The sequence below is a fragment of the Thalassophryne amazonica genome, chromosome 12 (assembly GCF_902500255.1).
Source record: "Thalassophryne amazonica chromosome 12, fThaAma1.1, whole genome shotgun sequence".
In the NCBI taxonomy this organism is placed as follows: Eukaryota; Metazoa; Chordata; class Actinopteri; order Batrachoidiformes; family Batrachoididae; genus Thalassophryne; species Thalassophryne amazonica.
In genome coordinates, this window is record NC_047114.1 from 35,624,243 (window position 1) to 35,646,795 (window position 22,553).

The 22,553-nt window shown below is 43.9% G+C and overlaps 1 long non-coding RNA gene across 1 annotated transcript; it reads left to right on the forward strand.

Annotated features, from left to right (window-relative positions):
• Nucleotides 1-6,381: 6,381 nt before the first annotated feature.
• On the forward strand, nt 6,382-9,891 carry LOC117522615. Its single transcript, XR_004564258.1, has 2 exons — nt 6,382-6,418; nt 9,784-9,891. It is a non-coding gene; the product is annotated as an uncharacterized LOC117522615 (long non-coding RNA).
• Nucleotides 9,892-22,553: the final 12,662 nt, after the last annotated feature.

Consider the following 22,553-nt stretch of genomic DNA (forward strand, 5'->3'; position numbering starts at 1 on the left):
TCCCTGACAATAAAAATCCGACGAGGGGGGTGGACCAGTGCTCACTCAAAGCCTGCCCACAGGCGAATGACGCAACCGACAGGTGTGAAAAAACTCACGCATGCGCACGAAGGTTCAAGCTTGGCTGATGCAATCACACGTGATTCACATCCATATAGTTTTTGAAAAAATTAAAAGGTCTGTTACTTTTTGGACAGACCTCGTATTTCTGGCCAACTGATTCTGCTCTTTTTCTCTCTGCCCAAGACACTGAAGACAATGCATAAGGCTGATGGCTGTGGACCACAGGGCCTTTAACGTTCCCTGTTCAAACCTCACCCCTGCCACATTTCTTCATGTCATGTGGAGTTGCATTAGGAAGGGTAAAATGTGTGCCAAATCAAAATGCAGATACACCTCATTAGATCTGCAGTGGCAACGTCGAGTGAAACATAAGGGAGCAGCCAATGGGACTCAAAAAACAAACAAACAACAACAAAAAAAAAATACATTAATTTGTAGCTGCAAAGGTTTTTGCTTTTCCCATTCATTGCAATAAATGTGTCTGAGGGGGTGGTCAATCACATGATGTCACCAAAGTCCACTTTTCTCACAGATTCACATTTCTGAGCATTTATCAGCAGCAGATGAACTCAAGGTAAATTCCGTATACTTATTACTTAATTTCTCAGGGAATATGGGAGCAAAAATAAAACACAACACATCAGTATTTTCATTCTTTGTTTATTTAGAATAGTCAGCTCATCTGACATTTTATTTACCAGAGATATGCACTTTAAGGTGAACTTGCTGTTTTGAACAAATAACTTCAAATTTTGCAACAGACATGAGCTCAAGATCAAATGACCCAAAAATATTTATCACATTTTTATTACTTGCGTTTGATATCACATCATCTTCATTGGCAGCCTCTTGAGAGACAAGAAGTTGTGCAGTCATTTATAACAACTCAAGCCACTTTATAATCCAAGGGCTGAAGCAAAAATGCGGTTACAGGTGGATCGTAGTAGGATGAGGGGCAAAAGGACAGGAGGTGTTCTCGAGTCTCAGCAAAGTGGCAACATTGATGATCTTCAAAAGTTGTTGGCGTCTTGGTCAGTGCATACTGTCCATAATGAGTCTGATATATCCAATAAAATAAAACAAAACAGAAAAGGACTAATGCGGCAGTGGGCTGTACAGAACTAATCAAATGATAAACACAACAGTGTTTTTTATTACTATTATTATTTAAATTGGTGGTGATGTTTGGGGAAGGAATCACTCGTCTTTCCACAGCATGTCATTGTCATTTTCCTGCTCAGCTTCATATTAAGTGTATTTTTTAAAATTGTTTGAATCATTAATTTATTTATTGTTTATTTACATTTATTTATAGCCATGAAATCATTTCATTGCGACTGTCCCTGAGCTGTACAGCTTCTGGAGCTTCATTATATCCAATCAGATTCCTCCCTGCTGTCCAGTGCCTGTGTGCTCTATAAAGTACAATACAACTTACAGTGTGTGTGTGTGTGTTGGTCTAAAAATGTGGTGTTGTTGGGTGCAGACTCAGTGCATTGAGATTATGTGTTTCTAGAAAGCACTTGAGAAAATGAGTGAGGAGTTGCCGTGTCTGTGTTTGCAACAGTCCTGCATCAAGACAAAAATCCAGGCCTTCAATGACTTCATGGACTTGACCATCACACTTACTATATTTATAAATGGTGAAAGTGTTTTACAGAGAGTCACTTATCTCTGCGGTGACATTCAAGTCTCTGCGTTCTCGTAGCAGAGACATGAATAAGTGTAGCTTATTCGTAGCTTTGGAGGCCAGGCTGGGCGAATTGGAGACTCGGCTCCGCACCTTGGAAAATCCTACAGCTAGCCAGGCCCCTGTAGTCGGTGCGGACCAAGGTAGCTTAGCCGCCGTTAGTTCCCGAGCAGCCGGGAAAGCAGGCCGACTGGGTGACTGTGAGGAGGAAGCGTAGTCCTAAACAGAAGCCCCGTGTACACCGCCAACCCGTTCACATTTCTAACCGTTTTTCCCCACTTGGCGACACACCCGCCGAGGAACAAACTCTGAGTGTCTGTCCTGTGGCACGCTGTTCACAAGACATGTGCACGGGGCCGGCTTGATACATTGCAAGTAGATGTGGACATGATAAGAGCACATGAGCTGCTTCATTCATGTCATTTCCTGACTGTACATCTGTGACCATGGGTCATCTACAGAGAAACAGGTGGATCATACTTGTATTGTCCACTTGATAAGAGGGATTCAATAAAATGCAGTGTTTTTATATGGTGTGTGTGTGTGTGATTTTATTATTATTATTTTTACCACCAACCCGTTCACATCTCTAACCGTTTTTCCCCACTCGGCGACACACCCGCAGAGGAACAAACTCTGGTTATTGGCGACTCTGTTTTGAGAAATGTGAAGTTAGCGACACCAGCAACCATAGTCAATTGTCTTCCGGGGGCCAGAGCAGGCGACATTGAAGGAAATTTGAAACTGCTGGCTAAGGCTAAGCGTAAATTTGGTAAGATTGTAATTCACGTCGGCAGTAATGACACCCGGTTACGCCAATCGGAGGTCACTAAAATTAACATTGAATCGGTGTGTAACTTTGCAAAAACAATGTCGGACACTGTAGTTTTCTCTGGGCCCCTCCCCAATTGGACTGGGAGTGACATGTTTAGCCGCATGTTCTCCTTGAATTGCTGTCTGTCTGAGTGGTGTCCAAAAAATGAGGTGGGCTTCATAGATAATTGGCGAAGGTTCTGGGGAAAACCTGGTCTTGTTAGGAGAGACGGCGTCCATCCCACTTTGGATGGAGCAGCTCTCATTTCTAGAAATCTGGCCAATTTTCTTAAATCCTCCAAACTTGAGCTTGACTCTTAGTCTTGTCCATCCAAATTGGAAGTCCCAAAAGCCAGTTTTATTTGTTGTTATCTATCGTCCACCTGGTCGTTACTGTGAGTTTCTCTGTGAATTTTCGGACCTTTTGTCTGACTTAGTGCTTAGCTCAGATAAGATAATTATAGTGGGCGATTTTAACATCCACACAGATGCTGAGAATGACAGTCTCAACACTGCATTTAATCTATTGTTAGACTCGATTGGCTTTGCTCAAAATGTAAATGAGTCCACCCACCACTTTAATCATACCTTAGATCTTGTTCTGACTTATGGTATGGAAATTGAAGACTTAACAGTATTCCCTGAAAACCCCTTCTGTCTGATCATTTCTTAATAACATTTACATTTACTCTGATGGACTACCCAGCAGTGGGGAATAAGTTTCATTACAGTAGAAGTCTTTCAGAAAGTGCTGTAACTAGGTTTAAGGATATGATTCCTTCTTTATGTTCTCCAATGCCATATACGAACACAGGGCAGAGTAGCTACCTAAACTCTGTGAGTGAGATAGATTATCTCGTCAGTAGTTTTATATCCTCATTGAGGACAACTTTGGATGCTGTAGCACCTCTGAAAAAGAGAGCCTTAAATCAGAAGTGCCTGACTCCGTGGTATAACTCACAAACTCGCAGCTTAAAGCAGATAACCCGTAAGTTGGAGAGGAAATGGCGTCTCACTAATTTAGAAGATCTTCACTTAGCCTGGAAAAAGAGTCTGTTGCTCTATAAAAAAGCCCTCTGTAAAGCTAGGACATCTTACTACTCATCACTAATTGAAGAAAATAAGAACAACCCCAGGTTTCTTTTCAGGACTGTAGCCAGGCTGACAAAGAGTCAGAGCTCTATTGAGCTGAGTATTCCTTTAACTTTAACTAGTAATGACTTCATGACTTTCTTTGCTAATAAAATTTTAACTATTAGAGAAGAAATCCCAAATCCCATCCCAAAGACATATCGTTCTCTTTGGCTGCTTTCAGTGATGCCGGTATTTGGTTAGACTCTTTCTCTCCGATTGTTCTGTCTGAGTTATTTTCATTAGTTACTTCCTCCAAACCATCAACATGTCTATTAGACCCCATTCCTACCAGGCTGCTCAAGGAAGCCCTACCATTAATTAATGCTTCGATCTTAAATATGATCAATCTATCTTTATTAGTTGGCTATGTACCACAGGCTTTTAAGGTGGCAGTAATTAAACCATTACTTAAAAAGCCATCACTTGACCCAGCTATCTTAGCTAATTATAGGCCAATCTCCAACCTTCCTTTTCTCTCAAAAATTCTTGAAAGGGTAGTTTTAAAACAGCTAACTGATCATCTGCAGAGGAATGGTCTATTTGAAAAGTTTCAGTCAGGGTTTAGAATTCATCATAGTACAGAAACAGCATTAGTGAAGATTACAAATGATGTTCTTACGGTCTCAGACAGTGGACTCATCTCTGTGCTTGTTCTGTTAGACCTCAGTGCTGCTTTTGATACTGTTGACCATAAAATTTTATTACAGAGATTAGAGCATGCCATAGGTATTAAAGGCACTGCGCTGCGGTGGTTTGAATCATATTTATCTAATAGATTACAATTTGTTCATGTAAATGGGGAATCTTCTTCACAGACTAAGGTTAATTATGGAGTTACACAAGGTTCTGTGCTAGGAACAATTTTATTCACTTTATACATGCTTCCCTTAGGCAGTATTATTAGACAGCATTGCTTAAATTTTCATTGTTACGCAGATGATACCCAGCTTTATCTATCCATGAAGCCAGAGGACACACACCAATTAGCTAAACTGCAGGATTGTCTTACAGACATAAAGACATGGGTGACCTCTAATTTCCTGCTTTTAAACTCAGATAAAACTGATGTTATTGTACTTGGCCCCACAAATCTTAGAAACATGGTGTCTAACCAGATCCTTACTCTGGATGGCATTACCCTGACCTCTAGTAATACTGTGAGAAATCTTGGAGTAATTTTTGATCAGGATATGTCATTCAATGTGCATATTAAACAAATATGTAGGACTGCTTTTTTGCATTTGCGCAATATCTCTAAAATTAGAAAGGTCTTGTCTCAGAGTGATGCTGAAAAACTAATTCATGCATTTATTTCCTCTAGGCTGGACTATTGTAATTCATTATTATCAGGTTGTCCTAAAAGTTCCCTAAAAAGCCTTCGGTTAATTCAAAATGCTGCAGCTAGAGTACTGACGGGGACTAGAAGGAGAGAGCATATTTCACCCATATTGGCCACTCTTCATTGGCTTCCTGTTAATTCTAGAATAGAATTTAAAATTCTTCTTCTTACTTATAAGGTTTTGAATAATCAGGTCCCATCTTATCTTAGGGACCTCATTGTACCATATCACCCCAATAGAGCGCTTCGCTCTCAGACAGCAGGCTTACTTGTAGTTCCTAGGGTTTTTAAGAGTAGAATGGGAGGCAGAGCCTTCAGCTTTCAGGCTCCTCTCCTGTGGAACCAGCTCCCAATTCGGATCAGGGAGACAGACACCCTCTCTACTTTTAAGATTAGGCTTAAAACTTTCCTTTTTGCTAAAGCTTATAGTTGGGGCTGGATCAGGTGACCCTGAACCATCCCTTAGTTATGTTGCTATAGACTTAGACTGCTGGGGGGTTCCCATGATGCACTGAGTGTTTCTTTCTCTTTTTGCTCTGTATGCACCACTCTGCATTTAATCATTAGTGATTGATCTCTGCTCCCCTCCACAGCATGTCTTTTTCCTGGTTCTCTCCCTCAGCCCCAACCAGTCCCAGCATAAGACTGCCCCTCCCTGAGCCTGGTTCTGCTGGAGGTTTCTTCCTGTTAAAAGGGAGTTTTCCTTGTCGCCAAGTGCTTGCTCACAGGGGGTTGTTTTGACCGTTGGGGTTTTTCCGTAATTATTGTATGGCTTTGCCTTACAATATAAAGCACCTTGGGGCAACTGTTTGTTGTGATTTGGCGCTATATAAATAAAATTGATTTGATTTGATTTGATTCTCCACCTGTGACATTGAGAGTCGCCACAGAAGAGCAGAGTCATGAGGTCAGTGGATGGAGGTGTTTGGAGAGGCTAGTACCTCTGCAGGACAATGAACGTGCAAATCTTTAGAGTTTTGATACTTCCTGCTGTAACTTACTGTATGATACTGAGACATGGATGCTAACCAGTGACCTAAGGCTAGATGTGTTTGGACCTAGGTCTGATCGGAGGATCCTTGGATAGCTTTTGCTGGAATGACTTTGTTCTAAACACGTGGTTACTTAGGGAGTCACAGATGATGAGCATCATTTACACCCTTTACTCTGCCAGCTACACAATTTTGGCCATGTGGTGAGTTTATTAGGGTGTGATGAAGATCCCAGCAACTGGAACAGAATGGTTCTGTTCTGTGTTTTGTCCTGTACTGTAAACCTTTTTGGTAGGATGGCCTATGCAGTGGGTCCCCCCTTTGAGTCTGGTCTGCTTGAGGTTTCTTCCTCAATATCATCAAAGGGAGTTTTTGCTTATGACTGTCGTTTGGTTTTTCATTTATCTTTGATGTCTTTTTAGTAGAATGCAATGGGCCCCAAACCTGGGGTCTAAAGTTGCACCCTAGGCTCTATAGTTATCCTAATCAGATCTGGCATTGTATCCGAGGGCTCTCTTCAAGATGGTGATCGTTCCCTTAATCGCAGACAACTGCACCTCATGTGCACTTGGATGACTGGGGATTGCCTCAAGGTATTTCTTCAGCTTCTTCTTCATCAGGCCTGTTGCTCCCACCACAACTGGGATGATATTGATGTCTTTCAATGACCATGTTGTTCTTAGGTCATTTTTCAGGTCTTGGTATTTCGAGATCTTTCCCCTTTCAGCTCGATTCAGGCGGTAATCATTGGGGACTGTCACATCAATGATTTTGGCTGTTTTCTCTTGCTTGTTCCAGATGACAATATCAGGTTTGATTGCACCTCCTTCAATGTGTCTTCCTGCTGGGATCTCTTTGTCGTAGAAGATCGTTACTTTTCCGTTGGATGAGACTGGTGTTGGCTTGTGCTCCCAGACATGTTCTTTGACTTCCATCTCCAGTTCCTTGCAGATCTTCCAGTGGAGATATTGACAGATCTTGTTGTGTCTGGATGTATAATGCCCATCTGCCATGAGGATCTGGCATGCTGAAGTTAGATGGTTTACACTCTCAACAGCTGTATGACAGAATCGGCATTTATCATTCTGTGAGATCCCTGCCATTTTTTTGAAGCCATTTGTTAGAAGTCCCTGATCTTGTGCTCCAATCAGAATTCTTTCTCCATCAAAACCAAGTTTTCCATTTTTTAGCCACTGCATTGATCCAACTTTGTCGATGTATTCCTTTTCGAGTTCTTCTTGGAAACGTCCGGCTCTTTTGTGCTGTTTCCATCTTTCCACTCGATGTTCTCCTTCTCTTTTGCTGTATTGTTCTCTGGTTTGTCTTGCAAGTTTTGTTGCAGGCATGAGACTGTTGCTTTTTCTCTCTTGTAGAAGTTCTCCACCAAAGTTTTTTGCCAGTTTAGTGATTGAGGTCCATTCAGTTATGGCCTCGTGGTGTTGTGTGACCGTTTTTACGATTTCTTCTTCAGAGCTCTTTAAGTACTGTCCAATACTTATTATCGATGCTCTGTAGGCCTGGTTGATTTCAGTGAGACCAATACCGCCTTCTCTGCGAGGGAGATATATTCTGTCCATGCACTGATTTCTGTATGTGATTTTGTGGAGGGTGAGCATTTTCCGGGTTTTTGTGTCCAATTTATTAAGCTCACATTGTGGCCAGTTCACTATGCCAAACCCATAGGTCACCACTGGTATTGCAAACTGGTTTATGGCTGTGATCTTATTTTTTGGTGTCAGCTGTGTTTTGCAGATCTTTTTTAAGCGGTTTAGGTATTCTTTTGTTGTTCTTGTTCTCATTTTCTTGTGCTCAATTGAATTACTTTGTTCAATTCCCAAGTATTTGTATGTGGAGTCTGCAGCCAGATCTTCAATGTAGCTCCCTTCATCCAATTGTATGTTTTCGGTTTTTGTCTTTTTTCCTTTTGTCATTGTGCATTTTGAGCATTTATCCAGTCCAAATTCCATGCCAATGTCTTTTGAGAACTTATGGGCAGTTTCCATGAGCTGAGTGAGTCTGTTTTTTGTGTTGGCATAGATTTTCAAATCGTCCATGAACAACAGATGGTTCACAAGTTTTTGGTTTTCCTTTCCTTTGTCTTTACTTAAGTCATATCCGATGTCTTGGTCCTTCAGGATCTTGCTGAGCGGGTCCATGATTAAGCAGAATAAGAGAGGTGAAAGGCTGTCTCCCTGAAGTATCCCTCTCTGAACTCGTACGTCTGGGATTGTTATTTGTCCCTCTGTGTGATTGAGGGTGATGGTGGTGTTCCACTTGTTCATTTGTGTTCTCAGGAAATATCTTATTTCCTCATTGATGTTGTAGAGTTCTAAGCACCTCATGATCCAGGAGTGTGGTACACTGTCAAACGCCTTTTTGTAATCAATCCAAGCCATGCTGAGGTTCCTCTGCCTTGTTTTGCAGTCTTCCAGGATAACTTTGTCTGTCAGTAACTGGTCTTTAGCCCCTAATCTTTTTTTGGAACATCCTTTATGTTCATTTTCCAGGTAGCCACCAGTGTCAAGATGTTCATAAATGGCATCAGTTATGATTCCTGTCAGCCATTTGTACGTTGTTGTTAGGCAGCAGATGGGTCTGTACTTGTTGGGAAGCTGTGTATCCTTGGTCTTTGGAATTAGGCTTGTGTTCCCTGTCGTTAGCCAGTCTGGTGTGTCCTCTTCTTCGTTCAATATTTTTGTGAAAACCACAGCATAATGTTGGTGTAATGCTGTCAGTCTTTTCAGCCAAAAATTTGGGATTTTGTCAATGCCAGGTGCCTTGAAGTTACTGTATTCACTCATTTTCTTTCTGATCTCTTCTTCATTGATTACAATTGCTGGCATTTGTTGTTTGTCTTTGTTTTTCTGTTGTATTTTTTCAATCCACTCAGCCTCTTGGTGTTGTTTTGGGTCTTCAAAGAGTGGTCTCCAGAATTTTTCAATTTCCTCTCTCTCAGGTGGCTGTTGTACTTCTATTGTGTTGTTTGCCAGCTTTCTGTACACTAGTCTGGGGTTTGCTGCAAATAGTTTATCTGTTTTGCTTGTATTTTCTTGTCTTTGTTCCTAATTTGTGCTGCGAAAGCTTTTACTAAGGCTTGATGTTCAGCAAGCCTTCCACCTAGCAGTTTGTCTTCAACATTGTATTTTCTTTTAATGCGATTTATTTTTTTAAGAAGATTCTTTTTGTGGTTCTTGTTTCCCAAAAATGTGGCCATTTGGGAGATCTCTGCTCTTAGGCAGCTGATTTTTTTGTTGTAATTTCTTTTTCCATCGTGGCATGGTATTCTTTTTCTTATTTGTGGTACTGTTTCTCTCCAAATCTTGTGGGGCTAATTTACTTTGTATGTACCATGCCGCTCCATAATTTACAGAGTTTAACTCTGTCAATGTGGCTCCTTTTGGGACCAGTTTGGTCAGTCCTATGTTAACTTTTTGAAGGATATTTTTGAATTTTTTATTCTCCTTTAGTTTAGTCAGCTTTGGGCGCTCTTTCATGTCCATTTTCTTGTTTCTTCAATCTTATTTGCCAATTCCTCTTCTAGTTCCTGCTGTTCTGGGTCTGTGTGCACCTGTATATTATTTTGTAGATGAGCTGGTGAGTTGCTCGTTTTTTCGGGGGGCAATGAGTTGCTCGTTTTTTCGGGGGCAGTGAGTTGCTCGTTTTTTCGGGGGGCAGTGAGTTGCTCATTTTTTCAGGGGGCAGTGAGTTGTTCGTTTTTTCGGGAGGCAGTAAATGGTTCGGTTTTTCGGGAGGCAGTGAGTCGTCTGTGTGCTTGCTCTAGGGGTTGGTGAGGTTCGACTTTACTTGTGTTAAGCGCCTTGAGGCTGCTTTGTTGTGATTTGGTGCTATATAAATTAAATGAATTGAATTAAATTAAAGTGAAACTGAACAAGGAGATGCCCATGTTTCACCTAGCTGTGGCAGATAGATGGCTATTTTCATGAGTTGAACATGAACTGGTTTTCTGCCTGGGTGGTAGATTTAGGACCCAGGAATGTTCCATAGTGTGGTGGATGCAGTGACATTTGATACATTGATGCAACCAGATATGACATGAAATAACTAGAATGTGTTTGCACCTTAGACCTCCTAAAGCAAAGTTTAATGAGGTCTAAAGGTGTAATGCTGCAGGTGTTAAGGTCTCTCTCTGTTTCTCTCTCTCATGCACACAAACACATATTACACAATCCACACATAATAATATGACACTGTTAATGTCAAGCTATGTTCAAAGGTATTGGGCCTTTCGGTTGTGCACATTTTGCATCAGTGTGTGATATGAAGTTGCAATGTAGTTTGTGATGTAAAAAATAAATACATAAATAATAATAATAATAAAATATATATATATAAAAGCCATGTGGCCTCTGTATGTATGTGTGTGTGTGTACGTACATGTGTATGGCTTCGATCACGCACAAACCGGGGAGAGCTGACATTTGCCATTTGGCATGCTTATGTATTTTGGGACAAGGATGAATGCTGTGAGAACGGGAAGTTGGTAGGACAAATATTTTTGGAGAAATTAGTCATTTTAGCTAACCAATAAACAGTGGATGCTGTGATGCAATGTGCCATGGGATTTCAGGGTTTTGAGGTTTTAAATGTTGTTATTGTGGTTTATGTTAGTTTATCAGTTGTTACCTTCCTCCAGATCCTGGTCGTGAACCGAGGTAGAGAGACCTCTGGTTGGTATGCTTATCCGTGGCTCGTTGCAGCTGGTAACTGGCTTGTTGGTCAGGTTAACTCTGATGTGGGAGAGGCCGACAGACTTACATGCACGACGCAGCTACTCACTTGAACTTGAACTTTTATTCTCAAACTTCAAGTAACACAGACACCCCACAGCTTCAGGCTGATACTAGCCGTAACTTTCCCAGGCCAGTGAACACTCGTGCAGTTGACCGCTGCAGGCTGGGCATGCACATACATCGCCGATGCCGAGAGAGAGAGGAGAACAAAACCTGCTGCTCCGGTCCCGCTCATAACACGCACACTGCTTAACGGAGGAGAGGCTCAAGAGCACTTCATTTCCCATAATGCTACACAGATGCATACATTACCCATAAGGCCAACCTCTTAAAGAGACAGGCTAAGCCTGTAACACTACCCCCACTCTGGATAATGAGTAGGCCCTTAACATCATTCCAGCACACTTACAATACTAAAAAAAAGAAATACAGAACATTATATCCCAAAACAATCCCCATTACGACCCTTGTCCCCTGCTGACAGCCTTCAAAGGGCTGAGTCTTTGGGGAGGGCACCTTGTGGTAGATGGAGAATGTCTACAAAATGGTCATAACAGCAAGCTGCACATCCTTCAGTCTTACAACTGTGCGACAATGTCCATAGCTCAACAAGTGCACACATTCCAAGAGGATAATATGGCAAGCAACAATTAATTTTATGTCGTGGTGGGGTTATTCTATGCATTTAGGGTGCCCACCCCCCCAAAAGGAAATAATTAGCCAGCATCCCAGTCTTAAATGGGAAAAACCCAAATCAAATTCTTCCTCCTTTCCATCAAGCAGGTACTTATGCACAAGAGGTGAAAACAGCAACATACAGCTCCTCAGCGTCTACATTACTCAAAATTTAGCTTCAACACTAAAAAAAAAATAATAACCAAAATAAGCCTTTAGCTTCTAAATACTTTAGGTTAAACCTTCATAAAGATTCACAACATTATTTTGGAACACTTTTTTTTTCTTTTTTTTTTTACTTAGTGACTCACCCAGTCACCCAACCAGTCTGGTGCTCTACATACCTGGAAGGTCTCGAAGAAGGGACAGAGTTCGGAAGGGAACCACCAATAGGGCCCCCGGCAGCAGGTGGGTCGTGAGGCTGGTCCACGCAAGGCTGAACAGAGTGGTCATGAGGCCAGCTGTTGCTTGGTGAGGCTGGCGGCGAAGAACTGGAACCACTGAGAGCATCCACCACAGAATCCTCCGGCTCAGTTGGATCATCCCAGAGACTGAAGGGACTGATGTCTGCATCTGACGTGTCTGCATCAAACGAAGGGGGCGGCACCTCGACCGGGGCCAGCATGCCCAGGACGTGGAAGACCCAGCTGTTGTCCAGCGGAGTCCTGGAGTGGTAAGGCTTTAGCTTGTCGTGATGGACAACTTTAGCGTTGGACCTTGGACTCTTCTGAATACGGTAGACTAAGTCGTCCAGCAGGGCCACAACAAAGTAAGGGCCCTCATAGGCAGGTAGGAACTTCTGCACTTTGGCTTTCACTCTCTTGGTGCCTTTAATCAGGTACCATACTGCAGCGCCAACGTCATACTGCCGTTGACAGATGTTTTTGTCGCACTGCCGCTTTGCACGCTCAACAACTTTGCCCAGGCCTTCCCTTGCCAACCGGTGGGCGAGCTCCAACCGTTCCCTGAGCTGCAGGACATATTGGGGGCAGTATCAATGCTGCTGTCGTCTGGCAGAGGGCCTGCAACTAGATCAACAGGCTCCATGATCTCCCGCCCAAAAAGCATCATGTTCGGGGTCAAGCCTGTGGAACTGTGCTTGGTCGCACGATAGGCCATGACAGCATATGGGATCATTACATCCCAGTCCCAGTGACATCTCTCAGACGTGGTGGCAAGTATTTTCTGTAGAGTGGCATTAAAACGCTCTACCTGCCCATCAGACTGGGGATGAAACGGAGTAGTACGAGTCTTTTCAATTCCAAGGAGTTCACACATCCCCTGGAAAACAGCTGACTCAAAGTTAGTGCCCTGGTCGCTGTGCAGAGACTGTGGAGCTCCGTACCTGCACACCCATTCAGAAACAATCTTCTCGGCCACTGTTGATGCCTGCTCATTGGGGACTGGATAAGCTTCAACCCATTTACTGAAGTAGTCCTGCACAACCAGGATGAAGCGGTTGTGTCTCTCTGTCTCATTCAAGGGCCACATCAAATCAACTGCGATTCTCTCCATGGGAGCACCAACTCGCACTGTGCCCATGGCTGCCTGGGGTGTTTTCTTGGGGGGAGCTTTCGCAGCACAACTGGTGCAAGTGCGGCACCACAGAGTCACATCATCTCTCATGTTGTACCAGTAATACCTAGCTTTGAGGCGCGCTAGGGTCTTTTCTGCTCCGAAGTGACCACCAACCACACCCTCGTGTAATTGTCCCATCACAGAGTTACGAAATGTGCGAGGCACCAAAACCTGTGGGTAAAATACTTTCCCCTCACTGCTGTAGAATTTCCTCAGCAGAACCCCATCCTTCAAATACAGTCTTTTCCACTGTGCCCAGTAGGCCTTGGTGGCAGGGCTATGGGCTGCGATGTCAGTCCAGGGTGGTCGACTGCTGCCTTCCTCCTTCCACCTCCACACCGGTGCTATGTCTGTGTCAGTCTTTTGTGCAGCTTTAAGTTGCTCTTGAGTCCAACCGCAGAACAAATTGGTGTTAGTGGCCTCACTCACCCGGTGAACACTTGGATGAGCTGAGGCAGGGCAGGTGTTAATGTTGGGGCCCATTACCCCCACTAGTGGTTGCCCTGCGGGTGTTAGATCCTCAGGTGTGTCATCAACCATTGTACATTGCACCCCTTTATGCTGACGTCGAATGTGATCAAGATCAGAATCTGGCTTTGTGCAGGGACACGCCCTACCACAGGGTTTCCTGGAGAGTGCGTCTGCATTCTGATGATTCTTCCCAGGCCGATGGATAACACAGAAGTCATACTCAGCCAGCTTCTCAAGCCAACGAGCCAGCTGCCCCTCTGGCTCTCTCAGTCTGGTCAACCAACGCAGGCTACTGTGATCAGTCCTGATGGTGAATGTCCAACCAAGCAGGTACTGTCTGAAGTGGGAAGTGAAATCAAATACTGCCAAGAGCTCACGTCTGGTGGTGCAATAATTTCGCTCTGTGGCGGACAGTCTTCTGCTACCATAAGCTAGAACTCTCTCTTCCCCCCCTTGTATCTGGGAGAGAACTGCCCCTATCCCACAGTCACTGGCATCTGTGTCGAGGAAGAATTCACCATGGTCACGGGGATAGCCCAATACAGGAGCTGAAGTCAGTTGACTTTTCAGTTCCTCGAATGCCCCCTGGCATTCAGGTGTCCAGTTGAACCATGTATACTTTTTGGTGAGCTCGTGAAGTGGCTTGGCAATGGTGGCAAAATTTTCAACAAACCAGCGGTAGTAAGAAGCCAGGCCAACAAACTGCCGCACTTCTGAGACATTTTGAGGTGTGGGCCACTCCTTCACTTGCTGAACCTTCTCTGGGTCTGTGGCAATGCCTTCTGCAGAGACAATGTGCCCCAGGTAAACTACCCGCTCCTGAAAAAGACAGCACTTGGATGGTTTTAGCTTTAGCTTAGCTTCCCGGAGTCTGATAAACACCTGTTCCAACCGCTCCAGCATTTGAGTGCAGTCTCGTCCCAGAATGATGATGTCATCAAGGTACACCAAGCATATCTTCCACTGCAGTCCGACCAGAACACGATCCATTAATCTTTGGAACGTGGCTGGTGCATTGCAAAGTCTGAAAGACATCACATTCCACTCAAACAGCCCCTTGCGTGTGCAAAATGCAGCAGCTTTGCGAGCCCTGGGAGTCATCTCCACCTGCCAGTACCCGGATGTCAAGTCCAATGTGCTGAAGTAGCTGGCGGTGGACAGTGTGTCCAGGGTGTCCTGGATGCGCGGTAGCGGATAAGCATCTTTAATAGTGCGTTCATTTAGAGAGCTGTAATCGACACATAGTCGGGGGCTCTGGTCTTTCTTTTTCACCATGACAATTGGTGCAGCCCAGCTACTGTTGCTGGGCTGAGCTACCCCAGACTCCAGGCTTTGCTGTACCTGCTGGTCTGCTGCGGTCTGCTTGTCTTTTGCCATCCGGCGTGGTGGTTGTTTTACCGGTGGCCCTGGGGTGGTAACAATGTCATGCTGCACAATGTTGGTGCGGCCAAGATCAGTGGGGCCTGTGGAGAAGACATCACTGTAGGACAACAGCAGGTGAGCCAGCTGATAGCGAGCATCCACTGACAGGCTGGAGCAACTCTCAGCATGCAGTGCCTGTAGGTGGCTAGGTACAGACGTAAAATTTGTGCCAACAGAATCGTGCTTTCCTGGGATCTTTGGGGCACAAGCCTCCCCATCCCCCAACACCTCTGCTGGCTGAAGGACCCCAGCCACGGCTCCTCTTCTTAAGGTGACTGGTGTGGCGCCAGGGTTGAAGACTCTGATCGGTATGCGTGTGGTTCGCTGCGGCTGCCACTAAGACCCGGTGCTTTTCAACGAAACCCTTCACCGGGCTCAGCATCATGGCTCTACTGCCGGCAGAGCGGAAGGTGCCAGGCACGACATACTCACACCCTGACTCCAACACTGTAGTGCGTGCCACTCGAACAAAATGTGCTCTGGCTTGTTGACTGACATCAAACTGCGATACTTTTTCACCAAACAGGGTTATTTCTTTGTGGCCATAGTCCAAACAAGCATGAGCCTGTCGCAGGAACGGGTGCCCCAGAATAACTTCAGTACTCTGGGCAGTGTCAGCCATAATAAAGTTCACTTGGGTTACTCTGCTTCCTATACGGATAGGGAGGGTAACTTCCCCTAAAACAGCCAAACCCTCAGGGCCGACGCCTTGTAGAACCTGTGCGGTAGAGGGCTGTATCGGGGGTTTGAGCTCAGGGGAGAGTGAATTGAAAAGGCGCAGAGGCAAGACATTCCTCCGTGCCCCGGAGTCCAGCAGAGCACAGATTTCTAGCCCATGCATCATAATCTGCACACACATCTCATCTTCCTGACTTTTGGTAGAGACCACCACCGTGCTCATGTCAGGGACTGGGGGTATGCCGCTACTTGAAGTACTCAGTGGGGGTCTTCGAGAGGAAGGGCAGTTTCTCTTTAAATGTCCTACACCCGAGCAGTTGTGGCAGATAACTTGTCCAAGGTTCATTTTTTTATATTTACTTTTGTGAGATTGCTGCTGCTGGTGGAAACTGGCCATCTCCACTGGCTGGTCACACACGGGTGCACTGACATTTTCACATACCATGGCTGCTCGGGCTCCCTGCACTGCCAAACCGTGCCGTCTCGGCTGCATGAGTTGGGTGACTGTTCTAGCAGCTCTCCTGGTGGTCTCATACCGGTGTGCAATGTCATAAGCTCTCGCCAGTGTGCGGGGCTGTTCCTCCAGCAGGTTTTGGACCAGTTCAGCATCTGCTAAAGCGTTGACAAAGATCTCTACACTGATGCGGTCCTGTTCCATCTCAGTGCAATCAGCATACACGATGGAGACCTTTTCATATATATCATCCCTGAGTGCATGCAAAGCTTCGCCCGGTCTCCTGACCCGCTGTCTCAGTTCAATACCAATGGCCGCAGCGTGTTCCGAGCATGGACCATAGGCAGCTCCAATCTCCTCCACTATCCGCTGGTAACCCCAGTAAGCAGACTTGGGGTTTTTGTGGATGATGGCACCAGCTGCCCCAGTCAGGCTGAATTTAAGATGAACAGTATTTGTTTTCTCTGTCCAGTGGTTAGCTCTTGCACAGCTCTCAAACTGGTGGAGAAAGTCTTTCCACGAACCGGACCCGTCGAAGTGGCCTGGTCGCAGAGTGGGGATTCTCTCTTTCTGTCCATATTGTCATTTGGCACTGTATGTGGAAAACAGCAGTGTGGTGCAGAGCCAGCTAGCCTCAAGCTCTGTTTAACATTTCCACACAGGTCATATCCTCTGTTTTGTAGGACCGCTGCACTGCGGGCTGCATGGTGCCCGTCATTGTGAGTTGACCCCTCGTGACTGACCTGAGCATGCTGGAGAGTACATGGCATAACATATGCCATAGACTGCTCAGTGATTTGCGTGGGAGTGGATCGTGTGCTTGTGCGACAGTTACAGTTCATTGGAGTGGAAGGGGTGATAAACTGACCACCAGCAGTACAGGCAGGTGCTTGAATCAGGTTTTCCTCCATCCGACAAAATGCAGCTGAAGCTGGGGTGGAGGTTACATATCGGGCACCACCACACAAGAGCTGAGGAAGGACCATGAACTCATCACACACTCCCTTTTCCTCCTATGTTGGTGCTATAAAGGGGTTAGTGTGTGTCGATGGTGGAGGGGTGAGCTGCCACGCTACTGCATGGGGCGTCGTGGATGTGTGGCTTCCCACTTCACGTGCGGCTAACACTAGCTCCATGCTAGCCACAAAACGATTACTGCTGTATTTGTCACCGGCGGCTTCATTAATAAAGTCTCTTTTAACATTAGTCTCCATCGTGAGGAATGGGTTAGTGACAGGGTTAGAATACAGTCTTTTGTTCTCAGCAGGGACGAGGTCTCCGGGCGTCGCCATTTTTTTAAAATTTTATTTCGTCGATGCTGCAACACCGTCTTTTCTTCTCTTTTTTTTTTTTTTTTTAGAGACTCCCGTGTCATGCAGAATTAATCCCAGACGAGCCCCCAGTGTTACCTTCCTCCAGATCCTGGTCGTGAACCATGGTAGAGAGACCTCTGGTTGGTATGCTTATCCATGGCTCGTTGCAGCTGGTAACTGGCTTGTTGGTCCGGTTAACTCTGATGTGGGAGAGGCCGACAGACTTACATGCACGACGCAGCTACTCACTTGAACTTTTATTCTCAAACTTCAAGTAACACAGACACCCCACAGCTTCAGGCTGATACTAGCCGTAACTTTCCCAGGCCAGTGAACACTCGTGCAGTTGACCGCTGCAGGCTGGGCATGCACATACATCGCCAACGCCGAGAGAGAGAGGAGAACAAAACCTGCTGCTCCGGTCCCGCTCATAACACACACACTGCTTAACAGAGGAGAGGCTCAAGAGCACTTCATTTCCCATAATGCTACACAGCTTTATGCATACATTACCCATAAGGCCAACCTCTTAAAGAGACAGGCTAAGCCTGTAACACAGTGTTGCTAGTGTTATTGATTTATTGTGTTTTTGTAGTTCAACAACAAGTTTTATCAGTTTAGATAAGTCTTATGTTGCTATGACTTAAGTTTCATGTTGGTACCATGCGTGCGTGCATGTGTGTTGCTAACCACTTTCTGGATGCACACGCCATTTCAGCAGGAGGCAGTCAGTCATCTTTATATTAAAAATGTGAGTGTGGTAAGTGGTTTTAAGTTCAATGTAAGTACATAACATAATTGTAAATACATTAAAAATGCATTTCCACTGTGGTCCATTTAAAAATCAAATATACAAAATAGACAAAATAGAAGAAGAAATAAAATAATAATAGTGTATGTGATAACAAAAACCTAAACATTTTATAAATACATTAAGACAGTAAATTAACACACACAAAAAAACATAATTAACAGGAAATTTAAAGGTTGAGTTCTTCTTCTGAAAATTGTTGAGGTCTAAGGTTCAAAAAATATTCTGGACTCACATGCCATTCCAACTCATTATAGAAACTTTGCTTAATTTATTATCACCCTTACCACAATAATGTCAGCTACCTATTTTATAAACACTACACAGTAAAATCACCAGTGTTAAGCTAACACTGACACTGTACATATGGTCCCACTCTGACCAGAGTAGGACCATATGTACACCTATCATTTGTCACCTATCATTAATTTCCTATCAATTAAAGGGCAACATACAAACAAACCACAATGACAGTGACAATAACAGTGACAAATGATGACAAAAACAATATTTAAAACAATAACGATGCCAACAAAAAATATGAGAAAACACAAATTGAGGTTTTTCTTTTTCAGGAGGCGGAGAAACATGTTTAATAATGCTTTGTTGGATTGCGTTAATTTCGAGTCATTAATTTTGACATCTAAATTAAATCCATCCCAGTACATCTTCTATGGAAAAGAACATTGAGCTCCTTTCTGCAATATTTCCATTCTTGGATAGTTTTGTTATGTTTTCATTTCATTGGGGGGTGGGGGGGGGGGTCATGGGTTTGCAATCCATTTCATACAATTAAAAATGAACCAGCGGGTTATTCTGTTTGCTGCTCACAGTGTGTGCTGTCACATTGCTGTGATGTCAGATTGGCAACCTCAGTCTTCACAGATGCTTCCTGAGCTTCCAGCTTGGAATTCCAAACTGAACAGTGCTTCTGTTGCACCTTTCCATTATTTTCCCCCAAATTCAGAGTAGAAATGAACACAGCATATAAGCTATAAATCCATGAGCACAGTATGGTCGATGGAATGTGACGTGTTGTATTGTGAGTCATGAATGATTGTAGGAGTTGGATCAGTGCCACATAGCTGCTAAACTGCTGCTGCAACCAAACAGGCATACGTATGAGAGGTCTGAATTCATGGCAGCACCACTGGGCACCTAGTTCCCCCCCCCTTCCCCCCAGTGGAAGGGGCCATGCACCGCAATACTATGAATATCCAATGCTACCTGGAGGAGGAACAACAAGGACCAGTGAGCAGCCGCTTAATGACTGCAAACAGGCATGAGACAGCCCCACAAGCATGTGATATATGACACAAATCCCCTTTCCGGATGCACTGTAAATCTAACCCCTTTTTGTATTTACTGCCACTTAAATAGCAATGTGTCTTCAAACATGCTCCAAATGGATTTGCAGCAACTCCACAATGCCATAAAGACAGAGCCCTTAAATTTAGACTTATTTTGCTGGCTGTAATTAGCAAATGGGCAGCATGGTGGCTTAGTGGTTAGCACTGTTGCCTCATAGCAAGAAGGTCATAGGATCGATTCCCACCTGTGACTTTTCTGTGTGGAGTTTAAAGCCGTGCAGGTTTGGTGAATTGGAAACGTTCTAATTGTGCAGGTCTCCCTTGCAAAAGACATCTCGATCCCAGTGGGACTAACCTGGTTAAATAAAGATTAAATTAAATGAGTTAATTTTTTTATTTTTCCTTTGTGTGTTTTCGTTAATTAATGATGGCATTTTGTCCTTGTATTTGTTTGCTTGGATGTTCTTCTTCTGTCTTTTTTTAAAATGTCTGTTCTTTAATATTTTACAAGTACTTTTAAATGACCTGAAAACACTTTAAAAATTAATTGTTTTTGTATGCCAGCAACACCACCTACACTCCTGCGTGTCATTTATCATGATGTCCGGGACGTTTGAGTAGAATTTTTTTTTTTGCCCATTTCTACTCTATGTTCCTGTTACATTTGCACAACCCAAACACTATGTGGGTGTCACATTGGCCCTGCTGTCTGTCGCTTTAGTTTCTTCAGCTAATCTTAAACTTATGGAAACTGCAGCTGGCCCGAAAGCTACCAAGGAAGAAGCAGATGGCCAAAATGTTACAAAAAAGAAGCCTCAGCTTGATCACCCACCTCTCAGTGTACAGTCCACACTGCAAACATCTAAACTACCTCCTGTATGTGTTACTAATAAAAATCCCAAACATAAAGGCTTATCATGACCCTGCACCTACAGTAATATTAGTTATCAAGTTGTTGACCAATGAATATGGCTTTATACACCCTGAAGAAAACCATACACCCTGAGGCCAGTTTTATCATATACCTATAAATGATAAATGTTGTATGGTTTTCTGAAGGGTTTTCCCTCGTTTATCGCGGGTGTTACATTCTAAAAATAACCCATGATAGGCGAAATCCACAAAGTAGTCAGCGTTATTTTTTACAATTATTATAGATGTTTTAAGGCTGTAAAACCCCTCACTACACACTTTATACACTTTATACACCTACGAGGTTGGACACATAAGAAATTATTAATAGTGACTCACCAGTATTTCACAGTTCCTCTGACCGCGTCTGTTTGTCCTGACGCCACTCCACTGTCGCGTCTTTTTCCACTGAGTGAAACCTCGGTGTTGGTATCTTCTTCTGAGTGAAGAACACAGTTATGGGTAGTTGTTGGCGCTGTTTTTTCTTCTGGGAAAGAAGATTCTTATAAACAGCCACGCAGAACACAATACGCGTACTCTCCCTTCGCGGTGATGCCGACCGGTGCCGGCGACCGGCCTGCTTGATGAGGACGCAGAACACAATGCACTGTAAAAAAAAAAAAAAAAGCATGCAAAACTGGACTAAAACATTTCGCGAAACTGCGAGGCCGCGAAAGGTGAACCGCGTTATAGCGAGAGACCACTGTACATGTACACTAAAGGCAATAGTAACAAATGCCGTGATGTCACAACATATGCATGGATTGGCTGATTACTCGGGTGGTATGAAAAATATTACCCGTCCGTGAAAAGGGTGTATTGCTATTTCTTCTTTAGTGTTTTATTCAATCATATTAGTGTATCATTTATAGGTATATGATAATAGACGTTATTTCATGTATGCATGCGTCAACCCAGAAATGCAGAATCTGGGCAGTTTCAGCTTCAGCTGAGAGCCCAAACACAGGTTTGTTAATAAAGATGCTAATCAAGATATATGCAGATATTTATGGAACAGAGACAGGTACTGAAAGACATTCACAGGCATTTGAACAAAAGCAATATCATGACAAACAACTACAAAATGGCAGAATTGGTTGAGTTACCTACTAAAGCAGTTAATATCTCAGCATTCTGCAACGGAAAGCCAATGGCAAAGAGGACAAATCCAAACAATCAGTTTGCTGTGATGGGAAGATGATTCTGTTACTGTGGCTTTCTGATTTAAAGAATCCCTGAAATATTATCCAGATGTGACCACTGCTGACTGTTTTTCTGACTGTCACCATGAAAACATTGAACTTTCCTGCGCTGTGCTGTTACATGAAGGCAGAGTGGGTCAGTTAGCGCAACCCTACAAGCTGCGGATCATTATTTCTGAAAATGGCAATGAAAATGGCTGTCAGTGCACACAGTGAATGGCGTAAGATATTAAAAAATATATATATATATTGTAAGGAATGTGAATGATATTGCTGCTTGGGAAATGGGGGTGCTGCAGCACCCCCTGCTAGAAGACACCTGCTAGCACCCATGTCAGAAGACAGGGGTGCAATTCTGAATAAGCATTCTATAACACTATAGCCTATAACAGAATCTGGTAACATTAGTTGCAACACTTGGTTGCATTTTTTGCAGTATCTATTGATTTGTTGATGCTGTTAATGGATGTGTGTGTGTGTGTGTGTGTGTGTGTGTGTGTGTGTGTGTGTGTGTGTATACACCTGTCTGTGCCCTGTCACATTGCGGGCTTAAGTGAAATATTGCAACTTTCGTGCCATATTGCGTGTACCCTTTTGGGATGTGTTCTTGTCGGTTAAGTGGGACACCCCACTACAGCATCCCCAACTCAAATCCTCTTCCCACAGCTATTGGAGAGGGTCTGTATTGCTGACTCTGAAACAGTTCAAGCAGCATGTTGTATTTCCAGGTTCCTCAATGATAAAAGCATGCACAAAAGGTGCTACAGCCGAAACTGAGAAAAGGTCTGTTATGTGTGTAAAGGTGTTAGATGAGAGATCAGCTGATTGGGTGAGTGGAGGCATCTGGACCCATTTCTTCTGTTTCAGACTGACTGTTGTTTGTGCGTATGCACCGAACAGCAGTGTGGAGTATTCAGCCTTCTTGGAGTCCCTGAACAGAGTTCT